Here is a 10,158-nt window from a genome sequence, read left to right on the forward strand (position 1 = left end):
ATATAATAAACTTTTGTTTACTCCTTCTGTCTTACATACACATTGCTTCACAATCTCTCACACCTGTTGGTCCTGCTCGTCACCACATGCTGATTTACTACACATGCTTTTTAATTGCAAATTTGTCTGGCACTTTTGGATAAAGGTATGGTCGCAAATAAACTCTATTTTCCACTCTAATCACCCCTTTTCCATTTTACATATATTTTTAGGCAGTCTCTCTCCAATTTGGAAGTCCAATACTACACGCATCAACATAATTGATTTACTAATTGCAGTAGCTTTTCAACAAATAACCAAAAATTGGAAAGATTTTACCAATTTATTATGCGGTCTGTTATAATCATAGATTAGATACCAGGTTTATTTATCCCCATTATTTAGCATCCAAACATTTAGATTTATGGGAACCGGTTACCTCATTCATTGACGTCAGTGCTAGGTGCGCCCCCTCTCTAACACCTCTGCAACAAGAAGTTGCTAAGCCTCCATGACTTCATGACTTCCTCTATGCTATTATACAGTTAGATTTCTAAGCTTTATTGTTATTGTATTTTATACAATTGCATTCTCTTTTTTAAATCTCTTTTTCCCTTATATTACATTTATGATATTGATACTCTGATTGTTTTTGCCAACCTACAATGTTTTTTGTTTCTTTTTCCTCTGTATAACATTTATTTCAATCAGTATAGAATGTATACTTTTCTTTTTTGATTTTATTGTTCTTATATATTGTATCCTACCATTTTCTTCTGCCTAATAAACTTTTTCTGAACTAAAAAAAGTGCCACTCACAGTGAAAATGTACTACAAACGCACAAGAACAACAGAATGGGAGAGACTGTTGCTTGCGGTTTTAGTTTTTTGTACTTTTTTTTCTTCAAAACTCAATTTATTGGGGTTTGCAATAAAACAAGGCCATGACGGCCTACATGATGAGGCAGCATAAGATGGATTTCATACCCATGATTAGCAAGAAAATAGAAAACTGACATAGTCCCTCCTAGTCCAACTCCCCCCCCCCCCAAACCCCAGAATGTCCTCGGCTGATCCTCATGGTGAGAACATTTATGTTTAAGGTATCCCCATATGTCCGTATCTCAGTGTCCAATTGAGTATCAATATTTTTCTTGCACTTTTTTTGGCAAGAAATGCATTCTTGCATCAAAATTGGATGCATTTCAAGCTAAGATGAAGGGCCACATGCATCATTGTAGGAATTTGCGATTCCTAAATTGCGAAAATTAAGGAATCGCAATTTAGGAATTGCAAAATCCTATGCATCAAGAAATTGCTAAAGTTTTTGCGATTCCTTAATTTTCTTTATTTGCGATTCCTTAATTGCGAATCGCAATTAAGGAATCGCATTACATTGATTCCTATGGGCCTAGAGGCCCATAGGAATCAATGGGAAGGCATTCTCATTTTGCGAATTCGCAATTAAGGAATCGCAAAATGAGAATGCAATTTCAAGGGTGCAGGGGGGGTCCAAAGGACCCCCCCCTGCACCCCTGAAATGTCACGTAAGTACATTTTACTCACACACATGTCCCAAGGGCATGTGTGTGTGTAAAATATAAGTTTCAAAAATGCACTTTTGTGCATTTTTTAAACTTTTCGTAAATTACCATGAAGGTTTACTTCATGGTAATTTTCCCCTTCCTAATTGCGAATTCGCAATTTAAAAAAAATCATGCATAGCATTTAAGAAATCGCAAAATTTGCGATTTCTTAAATGCTATAGCAATTTAAGAAATCGCAAAAAATAGCGATTTCTTAAATTGCGAAAAATGAAAAAAAAATTATGCACCCCAAATATGGTTTTTGCATTCGCAAACGGACGAATTTTGCGATTCGCACCGTTTGCGAATGCAAAAACCAATGATGCATGTGCCCCATAGTGCTAAACTGCAGGTTTTGATTTTATGAAATTTATTCGCAATTTTATCAAAACCTCATGGAATTACGCAAAAGTAAATAATGCAAACTTCTCACACCCGTATTTAATTGAGACTGCGAAATATATAAGAATCTCCAGGTGTACCGCAGGCAGGGAGACCTCATACCACTGTAAGCTCCCTGTGAATTTAATGTCCAACCGTGAGATTTAGTGCCAGTGAACACCTGGGGAAATTAATGTTCAATTCTCAGTCCGTGGTGATTCAAACTCAGTGTAAAATAATAAAGCACGGCGTTATCGGTAGCTTTGCCGCGCGCTCTCTTTCTATCTCTGGAAATCCATCAGCCATTTTAATTCATCAGACTCTTCCCTCTGTGAGTTTTCCAGGGAGGGGGGACTCTCTATTGAGACATAAATCTCTCATAATATGTTCTTTAGCCACGTGTGATTGCCGAACCTTCAGGAAGTCTAATCAGAAACCGAGGCATGCAGTCAATTGCCTTTTTATCGATTTAGCATAATTGGGAATAAAACACTGTTTTACAGTTAAGCCCAAATGATCTTTAGATCTCCTGTGTGATACATTAACAATGTGCTGTGGGATTTTCATTGTTGCTTCCCCCATTTGGAAATGACTGGGTGAAATGGAAAGTCTTTTATCCCACAGGATGAATATAAAATCCTCTGTTGATAAAGCAGCTTTTAAGGAAACAAGGTGTAAGTGAACAGAGGGAGATGGTAAATGGGGCATGAACACAGAGGCTGCTTTGGGATTATGTTGTGAGGAGAAACCTCGGTTGAATTTGGCATTTGTCGGCCTTAAAAGCAAAACAGATATGTAAGCGGGCAGGCCGTAGGGAGATTTAGGCCTTGCTGTCAGCCCAATGACCGTACAACAAACAAGCCTTAGCAAAGCCAATTGGTCTCGGCAATGTTTTAGGCAGCGCTGTGAGGGAGATTATGTGGTAGCGCTATTAACACACATTGATTTATGCAGCGCTGTGAGGTGGATTCTGTGGCAGCGCTATTAATGCACATTGTTTTATGCAGCGCTGTGAGGCAGATTCTGTGGCAGTGCTATTAATGCACATTGTTTTATGCAGCGCTGTGAGGCAGATTCTGTGGCAGTGCTATTAATGCACATTGTTTCATGCAGCGCTGTGAGGCAGATTCTGTGACAGCGCTATTCTTTGGCAGTGCTATTAATGCACATTGTTTCATGCAGCGCTGTGAGGCAGATTCTGTGACAGCGCTATTAATGCACATTGTTTTAGGCAGCACTGTCAGGCAGACTCTGTGGCAGCGCTATTAAGAAACATTGATTTATGCAGCGCTTTGAGGCGGATTCTGTGGCAGCGCTTTTAACACACATTGATTTATGGAGCTAGGTGTGGCATATTCTTTGACAGCGCTATTAATGCACATTGTCTTTTGCAGCTCTGTGAGGCAGATTCTGTGACAGCGCTATTAATGCACAGTGTGTTATGCAGCTCTGTGAGGCAGATTTTGTGGCAGCGCTATTAATGCACATTGTTTTAGGCAGCTCTGTGAGGCAGATTCTGTGGCAGTGCTATTAACACACATTGATTTATGCAGCGCTGTGAGGCAGTTTCTGTGACAGCGCTATTCTTTGGCAGTGCTATTAATGCACATTGTTTTAGGCAGCTCTGTGAGGCAGATTCTGTGGCAGTGCTATTAACACACATTGATTTATGCAGCTCTGTGAGGCAGATTCTGTGACAGCGCTATTAATGCACATTGTGTTAGGCAGCTCTGTGAGGCAGATTCTGTGGCAGTACTATTAACACACATTGATTTATGCAGCGCTGTGAGGCAGATTCTGTGACAGCGCTATTCTTTGGCAGTGCTATTAATGCACATTATTTTATGCAGCTCTGTGAGGCAGATTCTGTGACAGCGCTATTAATGCACAGTGTTTTAGGCAGCTCTGTGAGGCAGATTCTGTGGCAGTGCTATTAACACACATTGTTTTATGCAGCGCTGTGAGGCAAATTCTGTGACAGAGCTATTAATGCACATTGTTTTATGCAGCACTGTGAGGCAGACTCTGTGGCAGCGCTATTAAGAAACATTAATTTATGCAGCGCTGTGAGGTGGATTCTGTTGCAGCGCTATTAATGCACATTGTTTTAGGCAGCTCTGTGAGACAGATTCTGTGGCAGTGCTATTAACACACATTGATTTATGCAGCGCTGTGAGGCAGATTCTGTGACAGCACTATTAATGCACATTGTTTTAGGCAGCTCTGTGAGGCAGATTTTGCGCAGTGCTATTAACACATTGATTTATGCAGCGCTGTGAGGCAGATTCTGTGACAGCGCTATTAATGCACATTGTTTTAGGCAGTTCTGTGAGGCAGACTCTGTGGCAGCGCTATTAACACACATTGATTTATGCAGCGCTGTGAGGCAGATTCTGTGACAGCGCTATTAATGCACATTGTTTTAGGCAGCTCTGTGAGGCAGACTCTGTGGCAGCGCTATTAACACACATTGATTTATGCAGCGCTGTGAGGCGGATTCTGTGACAGCGCTATTAACACACACTGATCCAAAAGGGATCCCAGCACCATACAAAATACAAACTTTGATTGTGAAATAAAAGGGCACGCTTTCATGAAATCCCATTAAGATGGTTATTCACCACAAATAATGGTGTTTTGCTTGAACGCACAATAACATTTTATATATACCACCCCTGTCCTCTAGTTCCCACAGTGAGATAGTTTGTGTAAAATATACGCTGAATCTAGTAAGTGTTTGCACTTCTGGCAATAAAAGGTGTCCTCTTTTATTACCCGCTTCCTAGTGATTTGACTTTGTGTCGACACTATGGGTGTGAATTAGCACTGCTTTACCTTTAGAGTGATCCAAACAGACCTGTATCTTACAGTTTGTTTATATAATGTAACCGGCTTGGTACAGGGCGCCGATATTGCCCCCAGGTAACAACAAGCATTGGTATAGCCAATAGGTTTCGCCTTTGGGACCTTATAAGTGTTTAGCCACACTTGATGTCGTTGCACCAAGGATATTGTGCTGGATAACTAAATGTAAATGTCATGGTACTTATAGAGCGCACTGTCACCAGACGGTCATCTTGCGGTGTCTAACAACAAGGTGTTGCCTATTCGGCTTCCTGGCACTGATACTCATACCGCTGCGGAACCCCTCCTGGCTTTCCCTGTGAAGTGTCATCTCCTGGGCACCCCCAGGGTGAAGCCAGGCATCCTTAGCGCTGTTGGGGCGTGTGTGGAGGCTAAGCATGCTATTGCCCAGAGTTGCAGCTTTCTCTGGGGATTGTGATTAGAATAGGCACCGAGGCAAGAATTAACAGGTCCGAGGAAATTGAGCCCGAGACAGGAATCGAACCCTGGTCCCTGGCCAGAACTCTGCATCAGGGTCTGCCGCTCTAACCATTGAGCCACACTCCTCCACAAACACTTACAGGTCCCAAAGGCGAGACCTATTGGCTATGCCAATGCTTGTTAGTAAGGTCATGGTGAGTGGTTGCAGGAAATGCACTGACATGTAAGTTAAGCGCCAGATGCGGTCTGCAGTTTTATATTTAAACCACCCGCATAGACAACTAAAATGCGTTGCTCCAGAGCACACCATCTCAGCTTATGTTCCAGTTTTAAAATCACTGCAGACACACATAGCAGAAAAAGTGCTTTGCTATGTAGAAAGCCTACTATTATACATCATATACCTCACTCCTGACAACTCTACCTACGGTCATTTCATTGACAACCCTTTCAATGGCCTCCTCCACCCTCATATGGACATAACTCAGAGAAGGGCGTCTTCCCAGGGCCTGACTGGGAACTAAAACCGGCCCTGGCAAAGTGCTCGGCCGGCCCCACCGCCCACCGGGCGGGAGGGGGGTGAGCGCTTTGCCAGGGCCGCTTTTCAGCCGATTTTGTTACAGGGCCGATTTTGCAGCTATGCTGCAAAAACGGCTCTGCAACAAAAACGGCCCCCAGGGCCCAAAACCGGCCCCCACCCTAGCGGCCAACCGGGGGATTGCCCGGTGCCCACAACGGCCAGTCCGGGCCTGCGTCTTCCCCATCTTTGGCACTATAGAGCTTTGGCACCTTCAGGTTTTAGTGCACTCTAAAAATGTTATCCTATCCTTATATTTCAAAATGTGCGCCTATGTCATATCACACTAGCCACATAGCAAACCCATCCGAGCACACAGTAGACAAGCCACGCTCTCATGGGACTGCCACAGTGTCTCTCTTGCACTCACCAATTCCTCATTAGCCACGGCATGCCCTGATACCACTCAACAGCCTAAATGTCAGATGCATTTGGAAGTGCCTTCCCAGTGTGTTCTTGCGGTTTGAGTGGTGTTGAGTGGTCTTCCATTTATTGAAGTATTATCCTTCTACCTGTGTCTGGTACTCTATTGTAACATGCACACGTCTCTTTTCTCTTGTAATACACTGTTTGCTACCTCCTTCATTTTGCTTGCTTTAGATACCTGCACAAGTGCCACCATTGCCTACGTAACGTTTGTTCTTGTGTTTGAGTGTCTGCCATTTATTGAAGTATTATCCTTCTACCTGTGTTTGGTACTCTTTTGTAGCCTGCACACGTGACTTTTATCTTGTAACACACTGTTTGCTACCTCCTTCATTTTGTTTGCTTTAGATACTTGTACAAGTGCCACCATTGCCTACGTAACTTTTGTTCTTGTGTTTGAGTGTCTGCCATTTATTGCAGTATTATACCTCTACGTGTACGTGGTACGCCTTTGTAACTTGCACACGTCACTTTTTTTCCTCCTGTAATGCACCGTTTGCTACCTCTTGTATTTTGTTTGCTCACAATTGTCACTTTTACCTCATTTAACGTAAAGTTTGCTTTTGTAATTGTTCACATGTATTTTCTTCTCATGTATCCTTAACGTTCCTATTGTGAAGCGCTCTGACACCTTCGGGTAAAGTCCGCGCTATATAAAAACGCATAAATCAATAGATAAATACGTCCCGACTACTTAGGTCGTTCATCGACAGCAACAACATTCACCAGGCGAGTCACCTAAAAACAAGGGGCCTCATTTATGAGAAATGACGCATCGCTGCGTGAAAGCAGCGATGCGTCACTTCTCAGTGCGCACTCCTTGCGACATGATTGATGCGTCATATTTACAGTATGACGCATCATGTCGCAAGGAGTTACAGCTACGTCAGTATTTCTGACGTATCTGTAAGCGCAAAAGTCACGCATTGCTGGGGTGTGTCACAAAAGTGACGCAACTCCAGCAATGCTTCCTTTCACATGGGGAAAGCCCCATGTGAAAGGGCTTGCGTCAGTCTTACGCCTGCTGTGAGCCAGGCGCAAGATTTTGATGCAACAGCGTCCTAAAAGTGACGCAGTGAAATCTCATAGATTTCACTGCGTCACTATTACGAGGCTTTGTGCGGGGGAACGCCCCCTCTGCATACATTATACCTGACGCAGGTATAATGTAGCGCAGGGGTTTACAAAGTGACGCATCTGCTTAGATGCGTCACTTTGTAAATAGTGCGCAACAGGAGGCATGTTTTACGCCGCCGATGCGTCACAAAAAGTGACGCATTGGAAGCGCAAAACTGACGCAAGGCCTCATAAATGAGGCCCAAGACAAGCAAAGAAACGCACTTGTGAAATTAGCACATTTCAAGCAACCATGTAAAGAAATCCAAACGGAAACATCTACTGGCAGGGCAGCGTTTGTCACCTGTTTTAAAGGGTCCGAAGGTCGACTAAAAGCGCTACTTCAAAGTCTCATTGATGGCACGTGTTTGCATAATGAGTATGACGAACACATGGCAACATTTTAAAGGAGTAAAGTGGGAGCTTTAAAAAAAATTATCGGGGAAAGGTATTTCCACCATTGACTTTTAATTGGAGACGTGGCAATTTCAGGCGGGAAACAGACAACGTAAATCCATTTTTGGCTGCGAAGATCGGGAGTCTGTCTCCCTCCTGAATCCATGTAGAAGTTACACAAGAAGTCTTACTGTAACCGTGAATCGACGTAAAATCAAACACTCTCGCGAAATACAGAGTGAAACGGTGACGTTTGAGGCAAATGACATTTGGCAAGGAAGTAAGAACGGCTGCAAATGACCCTGAACCAAACAAAAATAACCCCCGTGCAATATGCATACTGGAAGCACCGAAGATGCTGTACGTCAGACAGCTAGTCAAACATTGTAACGACGACGGCGCGGTGGCCAAGTGGTAAGGCGTCGGTCTCGTAAACCGAAGATCACGGGTTCGAACCCCGTCCGCGCCTCATAAGGTTACGTTTTAAAATGTTTCACATTGTGCCTGCCGCCTAATCGGAACTCTGCCAGATGGCAGTCAAAATAATATAGGTATACGGTTTGTACAAATCGAACAAATACAATTAAGCACCGTGATTATGTAAAGTCGGAAAGCGTTGTGTTCACCCTGACACTGCTACTCTAGAAAGGCAGTCGTAAACCGCGTTTAGTGGAGAATGTTATTCAGCTGAACTTAGAGGCGAACCATTTCTGAGCCAGTTTTTGTGAAAATGCCCAAAAACTGTTTGTTGTTTTTGCATTTGTCACCCCGAGTGGGATGGGTATACTCAGACTGAGTCCCATGCTCTCCACACCACTGGAGTCAAGCTATCCTGGCTGAAGACGGCTGATAGCCAGAAACCGGTCCTAGGATGCTTGATTCCGGTCCAGGAAAGACATGGCTTGGCAGTTCGGGCTGGACTGTTCCCACGAGGAACAGGGTCAAGGCTGATTTGCATATAGCCATGTCTGAACTGGGGTGGTGTGGAGTGCAAAAAATCGATGGATTTAGGCCCAGATCTCTGTACTGGAGTGAATGTATGACATTGTACTGCATTCTGTCCATCACTTGTTGTTTTTGCATTTGTCACCCTCAGACAAGCTATCCTGGCTGAAGACGGCTGATAGCCAGAAACCGGTCCTAGGATGCTTGATTCCGGTCCAGGAAAGACATGGCTTGGCAGTTCGGGCTGGACTGTTCTCATGAGGCACAGGGTCAAGGCTGATTTGCATATGGACATGTCTGAACTGGGGTGGTGTGGAGTGCAAAAAAACGATAGATTTAGGCCCAGATCTCTGTACTGGGGTGAATGTATGACATTGTTCTGCTTTCTGTCCATCAATTGTTGTTTTTGCAGGCGTTGAAAAACGGCACATTAATTTGGACTATTTGGGTTGTATAACAATAAACAACAAGCAAATGTGTCTTTGCATGTTTCTCTTATGCAATGTTTCCTTTCAATCAATTAATCACCTTCGGCAAAAGACGATCTGGTCTTCAAAAATGTGACTTTACAATTAAGTGAAGGATCCATGTGTCAGAAAGCAAAAGGATATTACAAGAGAAGAGTGTGCTGTGTCAATAACCAATGTGGATTCACAAGAACCCTAACAAAGATATATATATTTTTTTTATTAAAATTTTTATTGTTGCATCATGCCAGTTCATGTATTATTTCAAGCATTTAGACATGTGGCGTCAACATTCCGCCGTATGCAATTCGAATCGCAACATTTCTTTTTTCTTTAACAGTAGACAACAAACAACATTCAGGTGTATAGCTTGGTCTCACAGAAGCATAGTAGGTATACGTAAGCTTTCTAGTTGCGTCAGGCCAGCGGCCGGTATGCACCACCCACACGTAGTCTTATCATCCCTTACGCCAGAAGGGCGAGACAGTACCTAGGCAATCCGCCCCCCTGCCATCCCACCCACCCGCAGTCCCATTGTTACGCTACATCCTCCTCCTCCTCTGAACTATCTATATCTTCTTCTTCCTGTAGAGGTTCACAAGGCTCCCCCCTATAAACATTCCATGGCAGCCATATTTTGTTCCATTTACGTGGATTGGCCCTCTGCTGATACACCGCCCGCTCCACCATCATGAGCATATCCATATTTTTGCACCACTGTGTCAAAGTCGGTGTCTCTGATGCCCCCCATCTTTGCGCTATGTCTCGTTTCGCTAACATCATCCCTATGACCACCCATGTCCGCCCGTGTGATGTCAGGTCGGTCGGGCCCCATGCATTTAACAAACAAAGTCTAGGGTCAGGAGTGAACGGGAGTTGCAGCGTCTGGGCGATCGTGCGTGCCACACGCTTCCAGTAGTCTAGTATGTTCAGACAGGACCAAAGGGTATGGAACAGCGTTCCCTCCTCCCCACAATTTCGTAGACAATATGGGTGATCT

General features: G+C 43.7%; 1 non-coding gene across 1 annotated transcript; it reads left to right on the plus strand.

Annotated features, from left to right (window-relative positions):
• The first annotated feature begins 8,143 nt into the window (after positions 1-8,143).
• On the plus strand, positions 8,144-8,215 carry TRNAT-CGU (transfer RNA threonine (anticodon CGU)). The gene has a single exon. It is a non-coding gene; the product is annotated as a tRNA-Thr (tRNA).
• The last annotated feature ends 1,943 nt before the right edge of the window (positions 8,216-10,158 follow it).

This window comes from Lissotriton helveticus, chromosome 11 (assembly GCF_964261635.1).
Source record: "Lissotriton helveticus chromosome 11, aLisHel1.1, whole genome shotgun sequence".
Lineage (NCBI taxonomy): Eukaryota > Metazoa > Chordata > Amphibia > Caudata > Salamandridae > Lissotriton > Lissotriton helveticus.